This window comes from Thermobia domestica, chromosome 10 (genome assembly GCF_964235325.1).
Source record: "Thermobia domestica chromosome 10, izTheDome1.hap1.1, whole genome shotgun sequence".
Lineage (NCBI taxonomy): Eukaryota > Metazoa > Arthropoda > Insecta > Zygentoma > Lepismatidae > Thermobia > Thermobia domestica.
The window spans coordinates 115,597,837-115,620,468 of NC_137463.1; the positions used below are offsets into that span (position 1 = coordinate 115,597,837).

General features: G+C 35.2%; 1 protein-coding gene and 2 non-coding genes across 4 annotated transcripts in view; all 3 read right to left on the bottom strand.

Moving 5' to 3' along the window:
- LOC145662668 (uncharacterized) overlaps window positions 1–22,632 on the bottom strand; it is a 148,590-nt gene that overhangs the window by 106,781 nt on the left and 19,177 nt on the right. The gene's annotated exons all lie outside the window — the stretch shown is intronic.
- TRNAA-CGC (transfer RNA alanine (anticodon CGC)) lies at window positions 3,608–3,679 on the bottom strand. Its single transcript has one exon. It is a non-coding gene; the product is annotated as a tRNA-Ala (tRNA).
- On the bottom strand, window positions 9,236–9,307 carry TRNAA-CGC (transfer RNA alanine (anticodon CGC)). Its single transcript has one exon. It is a non-coding gene; the product is annotated as a tRNA-Ala (tRNA).

The window sequence follows — 22,632 nt, forward strand, 5'->3', positions numbered from 1 at the left end:
TTCGTAAAAAGAATTATATTTTAATAGTATAGCTGAACTAGACGTGAACGTCTCATGGCTTTGTCTCTGAGGACAGATCCATGATGCAAAGAATGGTTCCGTACTTTCTGAACAAGAACTTGATCTTAGACCTGTAATGTTGCCAGCGGTCTTTTCGTCCATTCTCTGTCTTTCTGCTCCGCGTGACATCAGTCACTCATTCACAGTTCTAGGATCAAAATCTGTAGCAACGCGAGACAACTTCTTACCATTAGGAGCATGATAAAAAATATCACCTTTTTGAGTGACAGTCAAATCTAAAGAGCCGAAGGTGGCTAGGCGTCCCGTTTTAGCTGTTATTGTTTTATTGTTTCAAGGGTAACCTAAATATTCTGTTTTAAGGACAAATGAACATAGTGTCCTGCAAGTATTATTTAAAATTAAGTGAGAGCAATTTTACACTTTCTCGTTAAAATGACTGAGTTTACAGCTATTTCCCGTAATAATACACATTGGGAATATTTAGGCAACATAGCCCTTCCCAGTAGTCTAATGACTAGCACATGTGAGTTTGGTGCAGGGTGCGCATCCCGGGGGACAACATGAAACGTCACTGGCGTCTCTGGCATGTAAAATTTGGGGGGGACATCGATGAAAGTGATTGAAATGGTGCTACCTAGCCCAATTTATTTATTATTTTCGATTCCATTTGTTACCTTTCTGCTTACCTTCACGGACCCCTAAGGTATATCAAGAACTCTGATATTTCTATAATCTTTCCACAGTCTGAATAATATATTCCAAATAAATATTATTATTATTATTATTATTATTATTATTATTATTATTATTATTATTATTATTATTATTATTATTATTATTATTATTTGTTATTCTGTCGTTAGTAAATAAATTAAATTAGAATGAAATATTGAATATTTTGTACTTCAAAATATTGGGAGGGGGGACCCGTCCCCCTCGTCCCAACTCCCGCCAGAGACGCCTATGCGAAACGTTAATTTTACAATCATTCACTTTTATTAATTACCTGTCTCACCTAGCCTAAAGGGCATAACCGTGGAAAATTAAGGTAAAAAGTTTCATTTCTTTTCAATTTAGGCTATGTCTGAAACTTTTAAATGCTCTTGAGTGCTTGAAACTTTTTAATGCGTTACTTGTGTATTTTGTAACATAAAAATTGCTGGCGCCCAATGCAATCTGATAATCGGAGATTGACAGACTCTCCCTCCCTTCCTCCAATTCATATGCGTCCCGTTTTTCCAACTTAAAATTCTGGTAATTTTAAAAGCACTTCTAGTTTTAGACACGCCACTCAATGAATGAATGTAAGGGCATGCATTAAAAACCAGCGTAAGATTTCGTAGTGATTTATTTATTGAATCATGTTTCAGAATAGTGGGTGCTGTTAAGTTTTATTTTTGTAAAGAAATAAGTTACTGTTTACGTACACAAATGTAATTATTTGTTTTGCTTTTTTGAAAAAATATGACAAGTAAGGATTTTCTTAGATGCAGTACCGTACCAAACAACCACTTGTTCGATGAGTAATAACTGAACGCTGTAGCGTGATACAGTAAAGCAATCCTTCTTTGTCGTTCCTTGAAATGTCTGTCTTATCTGTCTTTACCGTGAAATGAAAGTAAATTTTAACAAAATTTTGATCAATAAAATATTGGTCTGTGTGTGAAAATATAAAGGGAAGGGGAAAGAAACAATATTAGTATATTTTGTTTTTATTATTAAATGTTTCAGTATGTTGAAAAATAAATCATGACCACTATTAAATCAGAATATGATTAATAAACTAGTGCTCTTACCGAGTAGAGCAGCGTTTCCCAACCTTTTTCAACTTGCGGCACACTACGGGTGTTACTTGGATTCTCGCGGCACACTTATAGATATTATTTGTAAATATAAAACACAGTCGCATTTTTTCTGTGATTATTGATCTCCTCAGAGAGGTTTTTCCCATGGTAAATCATTATGCTTATTTTTCATTCTATTTTATAAATAGAAAACAATTGCAGTGAAATATTGGACTCAGGTTTTTAAAAATACGCTTTCTTTCTTTCTTTTTCTTTTTTTAAATTATATCCAACCTTTTCCTAAGAAGGAAGATCACTAAATAACGAACGAACAAACAAATCTCTCATACTTTTAGAACACAAATGTAGGTAATTTGTCGAAAAGATTGAATTATATTTTAAATTTTCAAGTTACGAAACAATCTGCAACAATAAAGAAGCAATAATGGTCATAACAATGATAACGAATACATTTTTCAACATTAGAAATGTACAGAACAGTAACCCTGTATGAAACTTAAAATTGTAGATTCATAGTACAGGTTCATAGTCATGTGAAATACAAATATACATTTTTCCCTACGTTTGGCAATAGAATTGCTATAAAATTAATAATTTTGCTTCGATTCCTCGCGGCACACCAGCGGCCTATTCACGGCACACCAGTGTGCCACGGCACACCGGTTGGGAAACGCTGGAGTAGAGTGTCAGTATGTATCCTGGAACTTCATATTCCATTTGGGAATACTAATGTGATATTGAAAAGAAATGTGATATTTTATGGAATCAATCCCATCAGGAGACTAATTCCTATTGGGAGCTCATTTGGTTCTCAATCCCAAGTTAAGCTGTAGGGCCATGTATCATATAGCCTTGGTGGTGAGACGAATGCCAAACTCCCAACCAACCAACCCATCAGTCATGAGGTCATAAGCTTCAGAGAAGATGATTGGTTTGTGATCCGTGAAAGGTTGTAATAGTATAAATCTAAAAGCCATGTATGGAGAAATTTTCACTAAATCCGAAAATAGATCAGTCACAAATCTCGGTATAAAATTTGATCTCATGTTGAGTCATTGTGGCTCATAATTAAATTTTGTATTTTTAAATTCCTAAAAATGTACTTTTAGGTTCCTAAAATGGGCTCATAAGACCCTTAAATCGTAAAATAGAATACAAAATTCCTTTTAAAATATTGACTAGGGAAATCTTTAAAAGGAAGATACGAACTAGTTGAACTTTTGTTTTTCGAACGAAAAGAATAGGTTCATCAAATATAATTTGCAAAATATTTAAACCCTTTTCTGCAGTGGGATAGCATTTCAAAATGAAGTGATAAAGATCCAAGTAAATCTAACTGCTATGTTAAAGATTCATTTTAAACAATTAAAACATTTCCTTGCTTTGGGTAGTTTATGAATACAAAATGGGAAATTAAGGCCACAAAAATGTGGATGTTTGTGATATTGTAGCATCCTTAGTTTGGAACACTAAGTAACGCATCCGACATCGTCAGTTTTCATTTAACATATAGGCCTAGACTGAGGTAGTGCTATTTCAAATATGTATAAAACCTTATGTTGGGTAGGTAACATTGTTAATCAAGTAGTACCATGAAGTGTCAGAGAATGTCTATCTCATGATATTTCTATGTGGCAATATTTCAGTTTCATTTTGTATGTTTGTTTCAAAGTTACAATTGCAGTTCAGTTTATGAAGATAAATGGTCTATCATATATATAAATAGTGGTTGACTTGAAGTTCAAAAATGGTCGTTATAATACGATTTTAAAAAGCTGCAGTGGAGGTGCTGGGGTTCGAACCCAGGACTTTCCGCATGCGAAGCGGACACTCTACCACTGAGTTACACCCCCAACACTCGCAAATGTGTCTTTCAGACTTTTCACGATTGCGAATCAAGCAAATACGTACACGGTCGCTTTTAATTCAGCTATATTGCGGGTTTTTAACTTGACACTGAAAATTATTTGAAGGAATAAGCATCGCATTACAAAAAAAAAAAAAAAAAAAAAAGTTTGAAATGAAAGTTAATATTTTTTAATGAAGAAATTCACCTGTGCAAGCAAGAAATTAGCTCCATGGCCCTCTAATCAGTGAAAATTACCTTCACTTAATGTCCGAATTAACGGGATGGATGCCAGAATACCCTCCGTGCAGAAGGAATTCTTTTTAATCTCTGGTATGGATAATTTTTACTCCTCTATATTATTTTCGAATACAGTAGTCATGAAGATAGAAATAGGGGACAATTTCTATTTTGTGTTGCAAAACTAAAAGAACACTTATTTAGGCTAAACAGTTCTTGAAACATCTCCCAATTCAATCTTTTTGTACACTTTGTGTAAGCGTCATATGGGAAAAATTTTCGAAATGAAACAATATATACTTTTAGGAAGAAATTCATGTGCTAGAAATTAGCTCCATGACTCTGTCTTCTTCTTTCTCTCTTCAACTAAAGGTTGATGGGCAACATAGACATTTTAAAACTTTTATTGGTTTGGTTATCACACTTTAGAGCAACAGGTTCTGCACTGAGAAAAAAATCATCTGACCGATCTCGGCCCGTAACAACTCCGGAAAATGTGGCGCGTGTGAGAGCATCCATTCACCAATCTCGAAAGCGTTCAGCACCTAAACAGGTCGTCCAGGCGATTTTTTGTCGGCCAATCTAAACCGAAAGCGAAATGTCCGCTGATTAGTAATCACAGAACTACCATTATGAATATACTCCTCCACAGCAAACACACGATGTTCACCGTGCCACGCTATTGCGACTACTGAAAATGGCATGTATACCGCTATCGATCGATACCCCTCCGCCGCACTAAACCGCACCAGAACTCACACAGCGCAATCTCGAAATATTGGCCTTTTTGCTGGACCCTGTATAAATTCATGAGAATAGCTTATTATTATTATTATTATTATTATTATTATTATTATTATTATTATTATTATTATTATTATTATTATTATTATTATTATTATTATTATTATTATTATTATTGAGGATTGAAAAATTTAAAGCTGATCTGAAGTCGCAGATGGAGTAAGCCAAGAAAGACGTATGGCCAACGAGTAAAAGTGATGAGGGATGGAGGCGTGAAGTATGCAAGGTTTATGAAAGGGGCAGGTAAACAAAGTTGGGAACTACTGATTTAGAGAATGGTCAAACCAAATCAAAGCCGTTCCACGCCATCTGTTAGCGATAGAGAATGGTCAAATACGCTTAAATGCAAAATTTCAGGTGGAAGTGCACACGGTTGGAAGTTATGGGGTTGAAATGAAGTTTAGCATTGAATCTCAATCTAAAACAAAAAGAAAAAGAAAAAAAGAAAAAGAAAAGAAAAAAGATTTTGACGCAGCCGGATTCGGTCAGCACCAATCACAGAGCAGGTAAACAATTTAAACACGCGTAAGAAAGAGCGAACGGTTGGGATAAATAATATACTTATCAATGTGCTCAATCCCTGTTACAAATTACTTCTTCTTCTTCTTCTTCTTTTTTTTTATTCGCGCGCTTCAAATTCCGTTTCTCAATAACTTCCAATGCTAAACTTTATACTCTTTATTACTTCTCGTGATCTATACCACCTGAAGTTTTGTATTTAGGCAAAGTTGACCATCCTCTAAATTGTGGCCAAGTTTTGTCAAATTCCCAGCGAACATCAGCTAATTATTTTCTTGTAAGTACGTACGGTTCATTCGTTTTCCCGTCAGACAGAAACCTACAATGAAATTTTTATATATTGACCAAGTACTTGGAACTTGCTATTTTTTCTCCTTAAAAGCTGATTTTTGGAATACGATAAAAAATTGTTCATATATATTAAAATAATGCGTTTATATACCTAGTTTCATCCCCCTAACATAAGGAGCTCGAAAGATACTCTATTTTCGGCATACCTTTTAAATATCTCTTCCTCTTATGATACATATGTAAATAAATGTAACATGATAAATAAATAAACGTTTGGAGCTAAATGCTAAATACAATATCTTGAAACGAATCATTTCAAGCGGTTCATCTATTTTGTTGTGATGACAAGACATATAGCCTCAATGTCATCATTCTTAAACATTGAATAGAAAAATTATAGAAATTGCCACTCTTAACCACTTAATATTGACATTTCTAAAAATGCTTGGATACATGCGCATTCGCTTTTAATAAGGATTTTATATATCAAGTTTCATCTCCCCTTACGTCAGATACTTTATTTTTGGCATGCATTTTTAACCCCGTCTCCTCCATTAGGATAATCATTTTAATAAAAGTGACGTGACAATAACCCAATTCGAGGTAGGTGTTAACTATGTTTAAAAAATATTTGAAAGAGTTCAATCAATTTTCGTTATGAATGACAGACATCTATTACATTTGTATAATATGATTATAGATTAATAGTATTGGTCCTGTCTTGTATGAGTAAGTTATTTCTTGATACCAAGATTGAGTTGTTGTGTTTACTGTGGTGAACAGTACATAAAAACATTTTTCATGTTATCAAGAGTTAAGCTGTAAATTTTGTCAACCTCTATTACGTTGAATATAATATGTCCCAATTTTAGGATTTGCTAGTTTTACCTATTGTGTTGTTAAGCTTAGATTAAAAATATTGTGGACATAGAATATTTGTAAAATTTCGTATTATGAAACATTTTACTACAATATGCAACAATATGATGGAATGAAAAGAATGTACTTTTATGTCCATAACTGAAATTTTCCAAGAATTATATATATGTCCCAAATCAATTTAAGGTTGAATGCTGAAACGTTGTTCAGTTTCACTTCTCAAGAGATTTTCTTTCCTCTCTGGTCATTATTTTGTCAATAGCTTACGAAACACTGGCCCAGACTTTCTTGCATGCATAGTCTTTAACACTTTTTCTCACATATTTTTCTCAATTTTCTCAGATTTGGTTGAATATTTTCCTCAACACCTTTTTACTACTGAAAATTGTTCATGTAATTATCTACCATTAGCACCTAACTTGAAACTGCTTCTGATAAAGAGGAAACTTAAGCTCAATATACCCAATATCATGTTTAGATTGCTCATTTTGCAAAAGTTTTTTCTCACTTGAATAGATCCGGTGACCGAAGCAAACCTAGCTATTCGGACAGATCCAATGCCCAAAAGTAACCGAAATGTCTATTCTACAGCTCTTTATACAATTAATTGTTCATTATTCTAACTCGAATGTTAGAATATTCACATGTTTGATTCCTGCTGTGACACACCTTAATCTTTCATAACCCACTATTTCAAATGTAATTTTACGTTTATTCATTTTCTTACATTCAAAGTAATGGAGCCGTTTTGAACACACACTATGCAAAAAGATTTAACAAAACACTGTTTGGGATCAGCGGTATCTGTTATATTGTACACGTCAAGTTATAAGGGCTCGATTGATTAAATTTTGACGATGCCATAGAAAATCATATAACTTATGTTTTCTGTAATTCTTACTTGTTTATACTCTTATAGACATTATAGTTATCTTTCAGTGCAATGTTTAGACACACACAGACGCACACATTCAGAGACAAAGGCAATTACAGATTTAATGTGAAGGGAGAGTAGAATTATGTTTGTTAGAATCACATTTAAAAATGAGATGAACATTAATGAAAAATTAATTTAACGACCCAGGTTTAGTCCTTTAGGCTAAAGGAGACGGATGATTGATGAAAATAAATGCTAGTCAAAGTAAAATTTAATAATTTCATAACGGGAATCAAATTCAGGACTACATACATACTAAAGGCACACACGCTAGCCACTAGACTAGCAGGAATTAATTGATTCTGAGTTTAACGTCCCTTTCAGCAGCGAGGCTGTAAGAGACGGGACCTATTGCTTAACGTGGAATCCGAACCACATGATCTCCCACGCCAAAGACGCGTACGCTAACCGCTTAGCCACGAAGGAGCTCAGTAGATCAGAAGGAAATTTCAGAACTATATTAAAGAGCCATAAATTTCTATGTGTATGAAGATGTTTCGTCATCTCCAGGTCCGTTCGGGTCATTCTGAGTCAAGTGTCTGACTGCTTCCAGGTCGCAAAATTTATAATCAGTTTCATCACTGCTTCCCAATATTATAATACAATGTTTGTTTCAACCCCTACGAATAAGAACTGACTGTGATCAGATACTTTTTTTTTTCTGAAAACGAAGTTAAATTCCCGACGTGAGCCCACGTTAAGTCGTAGGTCCATGTCTTATATAGCCTTGCTACTAAACGAGACGCCAAACTCAACTACAACTAATAACATATTCTCGAAAGGATTCTGTAAACCAGCGTTTCCCAACCTTTTTCAACTTGCGGCACACTACGGGTGTTACTTGGATTCTCGCGGCACAATTATATTCGTATTATTATTCGTAAATATTAAACACAGTGGTATTTTTTCTGTGATTATTGATCTCCTTCTCACAGAGGAGAAAGCTCTATCACTGTTTTTCCCCGTGGTAAATCACTATGCTTATTTTTAATTCTAATTTAAAAATAGAAAACAATTCCAATGAAAAATTGGACAGAGGTTTTTTAAAAATACGATTTCTTTTTAAAAACTGTATCCAACCTTTTACTAAGAAGGAAGATCACTAAATAACGAACGAACAAATCTCTTTTACTTTTAAAACATAAATGTAGGTAATTTGTTGAAAGGATTGAATGATATTTTAAATTTTCAAGTTACGAAATAGTCTTCAACGATAAAGAAGCAATAATGGTCATAACAATGATAACCATTTTTTTCAACATTAGAAATGTACAGAACAGTAACCCGGTATGAAACTTAAAATTGTAGATTCACAGTAGAGGTTCATAGTAATATGAAATACAAATATACATTTTTCCCTAGGTTTTGCAATTTGATTGCTATAAAATTAATAATTTTGTTTCGATTCCTCGCGGCACACCAGCGCCCCATCCACGGCACACCGGTTGGGAAACGCTGCTGTAGACCATTTTCTTCATAATAAAATTTTATTCATATTAATCAAAACAAACATGTAATTATAACAACAAACATTCAGTCAAACTTTCAGATATATATATAAAAAGAAGAAACAAACGTTTGATGTCGAGGCTTCCACCAAAAAATGGTTCTAACGAGCAAAGTAGGCTATTTTTGGCATTATTAAATTTGATCAGTTGCTATATTTGTTACTGAAATGTTGATGTTCCTTATTTTTCCTGAAACATATGCATATCTCTCTCTCTCTCTCTCTCTCTCTCTCTCTATATATATATATATATATATATATATATATATATATATATATAGATAGATATATATATATAGATATATAGATATAGATATATATATAGATATATAGATATAAGTGATTTGAAGTTCATAAAAGTCGTTAAAATGCAATTAAAAATTCTATGGAAGTGCTGGGGTTCGAACCCAGGACTTTCCGCATGCGAAGCGGACACTCTACCACTGAGTTACATCCCCGTTACATGTGAAGCCGTCTTTCACAGTATCTTCAATAAGTATGACTCAATCAAATCCACGCATGCGTGATTGCTCTTTATAGCATGTTTCCTCACTTCCGCGAATTCTGTGCATGCTCTTTTTCGAAAATGGTTGAGTGAAGTAACTTAGTCATTTCCGTACCTGGTCAGGTTATCAAATGGTCAAAACGCTCAAACATACAGTCAAACGCCCTCCCCCCCAAAAAAATCGGCAGTGAGTGTGACGTCACCTGGTGAGCACAACCGCATACAACGAAGGTGAACTAAACTTTAGCGTGATACAAAGGGCTTAAGTCAATCAGCCTGTATGCAAAAAATTTCAACAATATTTACTAGCTTTATTTAAAAAATGACACACAAATGGAGTAGGCCTAAATACTCGTAGAAAATCTCGTTGGCTACGTATGACTTCATTGGTATGTCTAATGAAAATAAATCCATTAGTGGAGTAACTTATGACATTATACAACCAGTGTCGTCCTCGACGACTCGATTTACGCATCCCATAGACCGGCATAGAGTATACAGGAACCTGGCAGAAGTCTAAACTACCAACCGTGAAGTGATTCATAGTTTATGTGGCAAAAAACTGGACAAAACGTCTAAGCAAGCAAGAGAAAGAAAAGCAATTTCAACTGACTTCTTTTGGAAGTGCTGTTTTAGCATTCAGGCTCTTTTAGAAACAAGGCACTGCTGTAGATGATGCGTTCCGGATTGTAGGAGCGAACTCAACATCAGTTCATTTTATTTGTTTGAAAGCAACAATAGAACATAAAATTTTAAATTTTTAAACCTTTTTATAAAATTTCCCAGGGGAGATATTCGAATTTTCTTATCTCTAAAGATAAGGGCAGTTTGCTGAACATTGAAAAAAGTGAAATTTTCTTAAAAATGGCTTTAGCGATTTCAAACATCAATATTTCATTGACGATCCTATACTGTGCTATATGTAACTTATTCCTAGATTGAGTTGCTTTTTGGACAATTTCTCGAAGAGTACTCAGGCGATTTTGTTCATATTTTATAAATAAATGTTTCATTAATAAGCCTACAATATAGAATAAGCCATTGCACTATCAAGTTTACAATATGATAATAATAATACAACACAAACCTAGAGATATAAACAAGCTAATGGTAATGGAAGCGATGGATAAAAGAGAAGGAACGATGTATCATTTCTCGAGTGACTATTTGCATAACCATTACACAAAATATAATAAAGTAAGACAATATACTCTTGCGAATGATTTACAGCCATTCTTTCTAATTCTTTATGCAGTAATGTTCTTACATATTAAAAGTTGTCGCTTATCTTTTAACATCTTCTCGTGCCTATTAGTTTAAAATCAATTTTAGCTCTTGCTCTTACCATTAAACAACGCTTTCCTAGATTCACCAAGTAAAGGTAGGATTGTTTCATCTATAGCTGCAACTCTTCACTGTTACAAGGGTTGAAAGGATCACACTACTAAGATTGGCAACGCTGAATAGAAAATGAACATTCTGTGTCTTTTGCCGGGAATGTGAACCAGGTAAAAATAGGGCACCCGAACACAGGAAATGAGATATGCCGAACGTTGTTATTATATCTAGGCCTATATTTGCGTGTTCATACATCTATATGCAAAGAATTTACGGAAGTGGAGAATCCCGCAAAACATCTTCCACGTATACGTGCCTTCACTTGGGGTCGTAGTCCTACAAGATATTGTAAAAGTAGCGTTCATTGCAGCTGGGGATCTAACTCAGTGGTAGAGTGTCTGCTTCACATGCAGGAAGTTCTGGGTTCGAATCCAAGTATCTCCATATTTTTAAACGATATTTTGAGATTAAAATATCTGCTTTCAACGCAAAACATATTTTCTTTACATCTCAATATCACCCTCATCCTTCTTCTTCTTCTTCTTCTTCTTCTTCTTCTTATTATTATTATTATTATTATTATTATTATTATTATTATTATTATTATTATTATTATTATTATTATTATTATTATATAGTAATTCCGAAGCCTACAGCTCGCCCTACATCATACGTTGAAATCGTGTTCAATTAAAAGTTCTAATAGTTTACATTTGTTTATTTTAAGTTTGAAAATCAATTAACTTACGTTTACAGAAATATTAATGATCAAATTTAAATGTGGTTAATCATTGTGTGCAACATATGGGTTGACGGCAAAGCTTGTTAAATATTGCAATATCCTAAAGATAAACGGTAAAAATTATCTGCAATTTGTATATGTATTCTGTTCATCTTGCTGTTATTAAATTATATTGTGCTTAATATGGAATAAATACTCATAGATTTTATGTTATGTAATTACAACCTTATTTACACTTAATACGACCATTGTCTTAGTAATAAACAGGAAAACATGTTCATGTTCACCATCATCACTATGCAATTTAGATTTTCAAAGTCTGCTATAGAACGGCTATGTCCGTCCGTCTGTTGACAGGTATCAGAACAATGTAGATATCGAGATTTTTCTTTTTTTCTTTTCTTTTCTTTCTTTTTTCAATTGATTCTGCATTCTAAAGAATAAGTTCCAATTCCAATGTTAACCGTCTATTCAAACTGGAAGTGGTAGCAAAAAAAAAAAAAAAAAAAAAAAAAAAAAAAAAAATAAATAAAAAAATAAGGTTTCAACATTTATCACCATAGAACAAAACTGGCAATAAACCGCTTTTTTCTTTTTTTTATTTTTAAATCGATTTAATGTTTTAACCCTAACAGCACAACATGTACTAGGCATGTGCCATTTAGGTGCCCCAGCTACTTTTTAGGTACCCAACACTTGGTACATATGATATTCATATGGTAAGTGTTCTTCAGCTACCTAAAGTTTTAGGTGCTTGTTACACCTAATTGATATTTGCGACTATGTACCGAGTACACTACACGGGGCTACTAGGTCAAAAAAGAGACAGAGAGAGAGAGAGAGAGAGAGAGAGAGAGATGAATGAAGCTGTTAACTATCACAACAAAAATGGGAAGATAAGTCAGTGGTAAACTCTCACCTCTGGTGTGTGGGGTTCTTGATTCAATCTCAACTCATGACAAGTAGATTTTGTGGTGCACAGATACCGTGTGCGTGGGTTTCCTCGGAGTTCTCTTCTTTCCTCCCACTCTCTTCATTCAACAATTTCCTTTATTATCATAATTGCTGTTTCACTTTGCCTTGGTGCATAAACGTGGTACCAAATTTCACAAAATTAAATCCCCACGTTAAGAGGGTTTGCATATCCAGGCTCCTAACTATGAAAACATTTACGCTCAGTCCAACCTCAATCATTTCCCGAATTCAACCTGTTTTACGTATGTTATTAGGACATAATATCGATTGTGATATATTCTAAAAACACTTTTATACATTGCAAGAGCTGTAATGTCCAAATATTTACTAAGAACTCATAATCGTATCGGAATAAACAAAAGCGAGTATGGAACAGTAAACTGCTATAACAAAAGGCAAAAGATAATGTGTAAAGTCATACAAAACGGTCGAATAGTTTGGGTCCACACACTATCAATTACATGTTTGTGTGTTCAAACCCGGTAGAAAGTGTTTTCTTTTTTAACTGTCTTCCTATTTTCATCCGGAGGATGAAAATATTTCTTTGAGTAACTCATTGAAAACTTCTTTTGTTTCAAATTCGATTAGAACGGAACATTATATGAAATGCGAATCTTAAATCCATAGCTAAAAAAAAAAAAAAAAAAATGAAGTATACTCACTACTCCATTATTCTCTGATTTGTAACGAAAAACTATTTATAAACAGTAGTGAATTCAGAAAATTATCCTCGGGGGGAATTTCAATATGCGGGTGGAGGGCAAACATTGGTAGTCCACATTGAGCACGATCGAATATATGGTCCTGAAGGCGGAAATTTCTTAGTTCGAGAAGGGTCTCAAATTCTCCCTCAGATCACGTCCTGAAAGCATCATTGCTTAAAAGCTTTTCGTAACAAATATAATATTACACTTGTTTCTCCTTCTACATTTAGAATTGGTAAAATCATAACTTATAGAGGATTATAATAAAAGCATAAAAATTACAATACCAATCATGTATAAATTATCCTGTAAGTTACCAACTTTGGATCAGATTAAAACTCAAATATTTGTTTTCGGATTGCACTTAGAAGTAAGTCCTCTCTATATAATCCTGATTGGAAAGCCATGTTTAACAATAATTAATTAATCAATATTTATACGAATATTTTTTTATTTTACTATTTTTACTATTCAATAGTATATACACTACATTTCCAAAATCAAAATCTCGAAAATGTATATTGTACGAGTGCAGACTCGCCAATAAATGATTATTTATCATATATATTGGTCTCTATTCGAAATTCTATTTAATCGAATCCGACAAGAACACAGACAGAAACATCGAGAACAGGTGAAAAAAAAAAAGAGAGAAAAAGGCGTTATACTCGGCGGGGACTCGAAGTAAGTTCGAATGGTGGTTTACAAGCCGAACGCCTTAGACCACTCGGCTATGGTAACAACTAGTGATTGTAGCAAAGGCTTCGAGTAGTAGTTATTACAGAATAACATTTTCTATTGCCTAAAATTTAAACCTTATTTACTTTGATATAATATATCTATTAATTTGTTACATGAACACGTTTTCGTTACTATAAATGAATGATGTATGTTGTTGATATAGATTCTATTACACGTTCTTTCGTAAATATTATAGAAAGTATCAGGGTTATTTATGATCTTTTATGGAAATTAACTCGCGCATGCGCAGTACACAGACAGTTCAATTGGAAGGCGATGAAGGAAACGCTAACACACTGTTAGAATGTTTCATCGCTGTGAAGTATAAAGAACAGCTAAAATGTATTTTACGCTTGTCATTGCGTAAAGAATCACCAGGTTACTGTTTGTCCAAGTTCTCACTAATCAACTGGACTCATGAAACATAATTAATATTGTCATTACTGCACAATATGAAGAATAAAGAACGTATATTACACCAAATTGTTCTCGAATTCGAACTTAGCTAAGGACGGGACAATAAACAAAATGTGATTTATTCATTCGTATTGAGATAATTCAATGAAACTAGAAATTACACAATCAAAAGGAAAAATATCGTTAAAAAGACAATAATACTTTTATCCGAGATGTGAAATAAAGTTATTAATTAACTGATATGAAAGTAATATTGGGCATGATATAGAGTAAGAAAAAAGTAAATGTATTCTTAGAAACGTTCAAAGTAAATTCACAAATACTTTTTGAAGATATACTACTCTTCCTTTACGTTTTAACGAACTAATAAGTAAACAAGCAAAGGAAAAGTATGAAGAACGAAAGTATTGCTCTTGAAAAAATATAATAAATAAATGAAACTTAAATAAATGTTTACACAAAAAATAACACACTAGTACTTCGTGTAGTCACCTCCAGAGTCAGTAACTTCTTGAAGTCTGGAGGGGATACTAGATACAAGTCTCGAGCAATACGACGGTATGTCGCGAAAATGTTGCCATAGTTCCATAACATGATTTTGAAGAAACGTTTGGTCTTTGTCTTCACGTCTCTCTTCCCATTCTTGCACCATGTAGGCCCACAGATATTCAATTGGGTTCAAATCTGGGGATAGAGGGGGCCACTCAATGCAAATTAACTCTGGATGTTCATTTAGCCACTCTCGTGTTTGCCGGGAAGTGTGAACAGCACTGTTGTCATGCATAAATATATATTCTTCCTGTTCGTATTTTCGAGGATATTAATGTAAACACTGCTGTTCATTCTCTCAGGCACCGCAACTAAATCTCCAGGACCAGCAGCCGTCATGTATCCCCAAAAGTGTGCTGATATTCGTCCTGAACAAGAAGTTCTGATAATATTTTGTTCAGCATACCTGGTTCCGCGCGGTCTATACAATATAACTCTGCCTTGTTGGTTAGACTTGAAAACCTTCTCGTCGGTCCAGATGACTAAGTCTCAATATGACTGAGGTTGGGTTATATTATTCTGTGCCCATTCCATTCGTCTGGCCTTGTGAGTTTCAGTCAGGGTAGTCTTCCTAGCAGATGTAGACCAGCCCCCAATAATCTTATTATTATTGTTTCGTGAGAACAATTATATTATCTGGCTTTGTCCAAGAGGATTGACGTGTGGCGTAGAGGTCTGTTGATTACTTCTGTAACTAAAGCTTGATCTTGAGCTGCAGTTGTCACTTTTGGCCTTCCACTTCTTGACCGAGACCGGAACCATTCACCACCTTCTTCATGTCGCTGAACCCATTTCTTGATCGTTTTCTTGTCACATCCCGGATCTCTAGCAATCTGAGGCACAGTTTGTCCCATTTTTGCTCGGCCTATGATTTCTCCTCTCAGAGCAACAGACAGTTCTCCACAACCTTTAGAACGAGGCATTTTGAGAACCTGTTAGAAATTTGCGTTCTGGCGTGTATGACAAATGTCGGTAAAGTTTCTGTTTCTACTGCGCATGCACCAGTCAATTTTCATGAAAGATCATAAATAATCCTGACAATTGCTGTAATATTTATGAACCAATACGTAATAGAACCTACATTAACAACATCACTCGTCAAAGTAAAGAATACCGTAAACATAAAACAATTTCAACAGACTATTACATCAGGCCAAAGTAGGCTTAAACTTCACAGAATACAAAATAAATTTCATACTGTAAAAAAGATTGAACATGAAACACGCTTACTATATTTTCAATTTGTCACATTAGCCGAGTGGACTAAGGCATTCGGCTAGAGATTCTGAGGCACCATTCAAGAATAGTTCGAATCCCACCACAGTACCATCTGGTTTTACCTCTTCTTGACGTTTCTGTTTGTGATCCTGCCGGATTCTATTAAATATAATTCCGTAATACGCTAAAATATACATAATATTTGAAGTTCTTAACCTCCTTTTTTTTTAAAAAAAAAAAAACATTTTTCAAGCTCAATTGAGAAGAAAGAGGGAAAATGAAAGTATAAAGATTTACAATAATTACTTAGCATTTACTGTCATTGTAATTGTGGATATTTTATTTATGAAAATGTATAATGAACTAAAAATATATTTAGTAGGTCACATGTCTCCATTCTTCGATTCTGACTTAAAAGTTACAATTTAGGCGGTGCCATATAGAAGACCCAGGGGGTTGAGGGAGTTGTAACCCCTCCCATTGAAACTTTTATATTCTATTGAAATAAAAAGTGTTTCAGTTTATAATCTTGGAAAAGCAACAATCACTGTGTGTGGAGGACGGTTTATTTATACTACGATTTATCACTTCCAAATGTGTAGAAGATGTGACTGGATATTGTGTATAATCATTCAAGAAATATAAGACAACGAAGGGACTTAGTAAACCCTTCACGCCACCCCAGGAGGACGAAGTGCGTCCCGCCGTCCCTCGGTTGGGAACTACTGCTTGCGAGGAAAACATTCTAACAGTGTGTTAGCGTTTCCTTCCTCGCCTTCCAATTGAACTGTCTGTGTACTGCGCATGCGCCAGTCAATTTCCATAAAAGATCATAAATAACCCTGATACTTTCTATAATATTTAGGTAAGAACGTATAATAGAATCTATATCAACAACATACATCATTCATCAAAGTAACGAAAACGTTCATGAAACAAATTAATAGATATATTATATCAAAGTAAATTAGGTTTAAATTTTAGGCAATAGAAAATGTTATTCTGTAATAACAGCTACTACTCGAAGCCTTTGCTACAATCACTAGTTGTTACCATAGCCGAGTGGTCTAAGGCGTTCGGCTTGTAAACCAGAGCCCTGCAAACCCAGGCTCGAAGACGGCCCGGCCCGAAGACGGCCCGGCCCGACCCGAATGGATCTGAATTCTGTGCCCGGCTCGACCCGGCCCGGCCCGAATCTCGAGCCGGGCTGTAACCGGGCCGGGCACATTTCGGGCCGAGCCGCGCCGAAACGGGCCGGGCACAAATCGGGCCGAAACGGGCCGAGCACAAATCGGGCCGAACCGGGCCGGCACGACTCGGCCCGAACACTGTGAATGACGGATCGGAAACTAATGTTGGCAGCCTGTGTTAATCGTAATGTGTTTGTCATGGGCGGCGATTAGGGGGGGCAAAGGGGGGCAGTTGCCCCCGCCCTTTTTTTAAGTAACCAATTAATGTATATAGTTTCATTTGGAAATGTAACGATTTTGTATTGTTACTGATTAATAGGAAAAAATGCTGCCATATAATATTTGCTGTTGCGTGAATACGTATTGGTTGTCTTCCCGTGGAGTAAAGAAAGCTACAGTAATTGCGTTTTAATCGCCACAGAAAATAACCCCAAAAAATAACCTATTGGAGCACAATTTCAGCATACTTTCATTTCTTCTTACAAGGGCTCGATATGTTAGTGAGCCGCTTTGAAGCTAATCGAAAGAACATCATGCAAAAAAGTAGGGCCTATTTCACAAGTTACTCTTTAATTGCACAAAAATTGACAGTTCCTAAAATGTCTTTTCTTCTTTCTAAAGTAAGGAATATCGATTAAAAAGAGCGTGATAAGAAACAACTTCTACCTTTTCCATTGTTTTGTACTGTAATCAGTGGCGTATTTACGATTTTGTTTCGGGAGGGGCTTTGCTAACCTTTGGGGGGGGCTTTGCCTGGAAATGTGAAAATTCTGCAAGATATTTCATTTACTTTACTATACTAAGTAAGATTTCGGGGGGGGGCTTAAGCCCGGAAGCCACCCCCCTAAATACGCCACTGACTGTAATATACGAGTGAAGTGTTGTGTTTAAGGATGTACGAGTGTATATACAATAAAATTTAGTAAATTGAACATAATTCTAGGTTTTAAGTTTATTTTGTATAGCTGAAGTGTGGATTGATTCTAAGTATTGTTGTGTTTTGATGTGTTCCAAGAAAGTGAAAACTGCACCTAATGGCAACGAACATATTTCAAGAAGTTGCAAAAGCAAATATTTCTTTAAATGTCGTAGCATATTCTTGTAGTATTTACTGCCTTTCATTTTCTAAGAGTAATAACATACATTTAATAGCATGTGTGGAATTAAATATTAAGTTTTTCATTAATCCTCAGTTTCAATATAACTTTTGCAAAACAAGCATCATTATTCATTACTATGATTAATATTATCCTTTCTATTTATTTGTTTTGCAAATTTATTAAATAATCTGATCACACAATTTTCCAGACAGAATTTTAAGATGTTCATGAGCAAAGAATCAAATCTCTTCTTACACTTTCGTTGTTTAAGAGTACAAAGGGCTAGTACCGGTATCTACTTGCGTTGTTCTTCTCAATTTACTTAATAAACTATTATATACGATATACGGTATTTTAACTGAAAATATAGTATCCTATTAGTTATACAACCTTTCGTCAAATAAAATGTTAGAAACAACCAGGAAAACTAACATTTATATACAAATATTCAGATCATGTCTTGCCCCCTCACTTTTAACGTCCAACCGCCGCCACTGGTATTTGGGAAATTAACTCTTTATTCAAGACTGTAAAGTACTGTACTTCTACTACTCTTATTACTACTACTACTGCTACTGCTATTATTATTATTATTATTATTATTATTATTATTATTATTATTATTATTATTATTATTATTATTATTATTATTATTACCACTACTACTTCTACTATTACAACTGCTACGAGCGTCAGAGTTGACATGTCTGGTGGTACATATTTTACAATCTAAGTACAGAAAAAATCGAAGAAATACTAGTTATTATGGCCAGTCTGCGTAGTCTGGCCAATAGAATGCATTCACATCTGGTGCTAGAGGTCGTCGGATCGATCCCTCCTCGTGTTATGTGAGCTTTGTGGTGGACAAACATCGTGAGCGTGGGAGTTTTTGGATTAGCCCGTTTTCGTCCACTGTCTTCATTCCATCAATTCATCCATCATCATCCATACGTCTTGAGCCGTAATTGCCTAAAGAACATATGAGAAAGTCAAGTCCTTGACCTACTAATTAGAATTTGTTCCGCTACCATTAGACCACGGAGACCGAAACCATGAACTGGCGTGTTCATAAGATTAGCGCAATTTGTAGTAATGTTCAATTAGCACGGCAGATTCCAAATCATATTACATGTTCCTGTATTCTTTATAATTCGATGCTACAATAATAATAACAAAAAACAATGATCAAATAAATCACCCAGACCCCAGGATCGATGAAGTGTTCTTGGAACGGTGCGCAACAAGTAAATAACAGAGCTATATGACGGAATGCGAGGCAGTAAATCAAAACAAAATCCACACATATCATTGTTGATCAAAAAATACCTCAAAAGTCCCCTGAATGAAAAATGTATAGATATCAGCTATCAAAAATGCCTCTTAACATCACATATAATAGAAGGGATAGTTGATATTAAGAAAATGAAAATATAAGGTTTCCTAAGAAACCAATAGTGCAAAATGAACATCGCTTTACTGTATGTCCTTGTACGCATCGAATAACACGGAAACAGATTCAACAGTTTCAGGCTTTAGAGCATTTCTCCGTTCCTGAGTACTAAAATCTCTTTTAGTAGACGCACTAGAAGCAGGGATGACGAGATACTGACGCGTTAATTTATACAATTTTGGTAATGTTTGTTCTTGTTGCTTCCACCACTGCAGTATATCTAGTTCTCTTACACATGATGAATTGTTGAGGTAGATGTCTACTTCATCATCAAATTCACCAGAGACTGAATGTCTATCTTCCCAATCCATTAGTTTATTCTTCTTGGTAGGTGGTTCCAAGTTATGCCAACTAGCCTAAAGGAGACGATGGTGAGAAATAAATGAAATAGTGGAGTAAGTAAAGTGGAAGGAAACAGGAGAACGCCGCGAACCCCCCACACGGTGTTTGTCCACCACAAAGTTCACTTGGTGAGAGCTCGGATCAAACCAGGGACCCCATACACCAGAGGTGAACGCTCAACCACTGAGCCACCGTTCCAGGAACACCTAATCGACCCTGGCGATTTGGTGATTTATTTGATCATTATATTTTGTTATATTTGTAGCATCATACTATAAACAATACATGAACATGTAACACCATTCGATATTTGCCTTGCTAATTGAACATTACTACAAATTGCACTGATCTTATGAGCACGTCAGTTTATGGTTTTGCCCTCCGTGGTCCAATGGTAGCGTACCAAATTCTACTTACTAGGTCAAGTACTTGACTTTACCATACGTTCTTTAGGTAACTACGGCTCAGGCTGAATGGATGATGATGGGATGTATTGGTGGAAAGAAAACAGTGGGAGGAAGCGGGACCACCCCAGAAACTCCCATGCATACGACGTTTGTCCACAACAAAGCTCACATAGCATGAGCAGGGATTGATCCGACGACCTCTAGCACCAGATGTGAGTGTTTTTTCTATTGAGCCACTATTCTCCCTCGTAGATCAAGCATCGGTTCACATTCTACGCAGACCGGCCATAATAACTAGCATTTCTCAATTTTATTCTGTACTTAGAAGGTAAATTCGGTACCACCAGACATGTCAACTCTGACGCGAAGTCGTAGCACTTGTAGTAGTATTAGTAGTGGTCGTAGTAGTAATAGTAAAAGTAGTAATAGTAGTAGTAGAAGTAGTAATAGTAATAGTATTACCAGTACATCACAGTCTTGAATAAAGAGTCAGTTTCCCAAACACATTACGATTAACATAGGCTGACAGTAAGACCGTACAAACACGGCAAAAATAGAGGTAGTGGAGGACATTAAAAAAAACAAATAGGCTGACAACATTAGTTTCCGAACCGTCTTTCAGAGTATCGGGCCGAGCCGGGCCGGCCCGGCCCGGCCCGGTTCGGCCCGATATGTGCTTGGCCCGGTTCGGCCCGAAATGAGCCCGGCCCGATTCGGCCCGGTTAGGGCCCGGTCCAGTTTGATATTACTTGAAACGGGTGGGACCGGGCCGGGCCGGGCACCGGGCCGAATCGGGCACGCCCGGCCCGTGCAGGGCTCTGTTGCAAACTACCATTCGAACTTACTTCGAGTCCCCGCCGGTTACAACGCTTTTCTCTCTTTATTTTTTCACCTGTTCTTGATATTTCTGTCTGTGTTCCTGTCGGATTCGATTAAATAGAATTTCGAATAGAGACCAATATATATGATAAATAATCATTTATTTGCGAGTCTGCACTCGTACAATATACATTTTCGAGATTTTGATTTTGGAAATGTAGTGTATATACTATTGAATAGTAAAAATAGTAAAATAAAAAAATATTCGTATAAATATTGATTAATTAATTATTGTTAAACATGGCTTTCCAATCAGGATTATATAGAGAGGACTTACTTCTAAGTGCAATCCGAAAACAAATATTTGAGTTTTAATCTGACCCAAAGTTGGTAACTTACAGGATAATTTATACATGATTGGTATTGTAATTTTTATGCTTTTATTATAATCCTCTATAAGTTATGATTTTACCAATTCTAAATGTAGAAGGAGAAACAAGTGTAATATTATATTTGTTACGAAAAGCTTTTAAGCAATGATGCTTTCAGGACGTGATCTGAGGGAGAATTTGAGACCCTTCTCGAACTAAGAAATTTCCGCCTTCAGGACCATATATTCGATCGTGCTCAATGTGGACTACCAATGTTTGCCCTCCACCCGCATATTGAAATTCCCCCCGAGGATAATTTTCTGAATTCACTACCCCGAGGATAATTTTCTGAATTCACTACTGTTTATAAATAGATTTTCGTTACAAATCAGAGGATAATGGAGTAGTAAGTATACTTCATTTTTTTTTTTTTTAGCTATGGATTTAAGATTCGCAATTCATATAATGTTCCGTTCTAATCGAATTTGAAACAAAAGAAGTTTTCAATGAGTTATTCAAAGAAATATTTTCATCCTCCGGATGAAAATAGGAAGACACTTAAAAAAGAAACAACTTGCTACCGGGTTTGAACTCACAAGCATGTGATTGACAGTGTATCAACCCAAACCACTCGACCATTTTCTTTTGTCTTTGGTGAAAGTAGTTTAGTGTTCCATACTCGCTTTTGTTTATTCCGATACGATTATGAGTTCTTAGTAAATATTTGGACATTACAGCTCTTGCAATGTATAAAAGTGTTTTTAGAATATATCGCAATCGATATTATGTCCTAATAACATACGTAAAACAGGTTGAATTCGGAAAATGATTGAGGTTGGACTGAGCGTAAATGTTTTCATAGTTAGGAGCCTGGATATGCAAACCCGCTTAACGTGGGGATTTAATTTTGTGAAA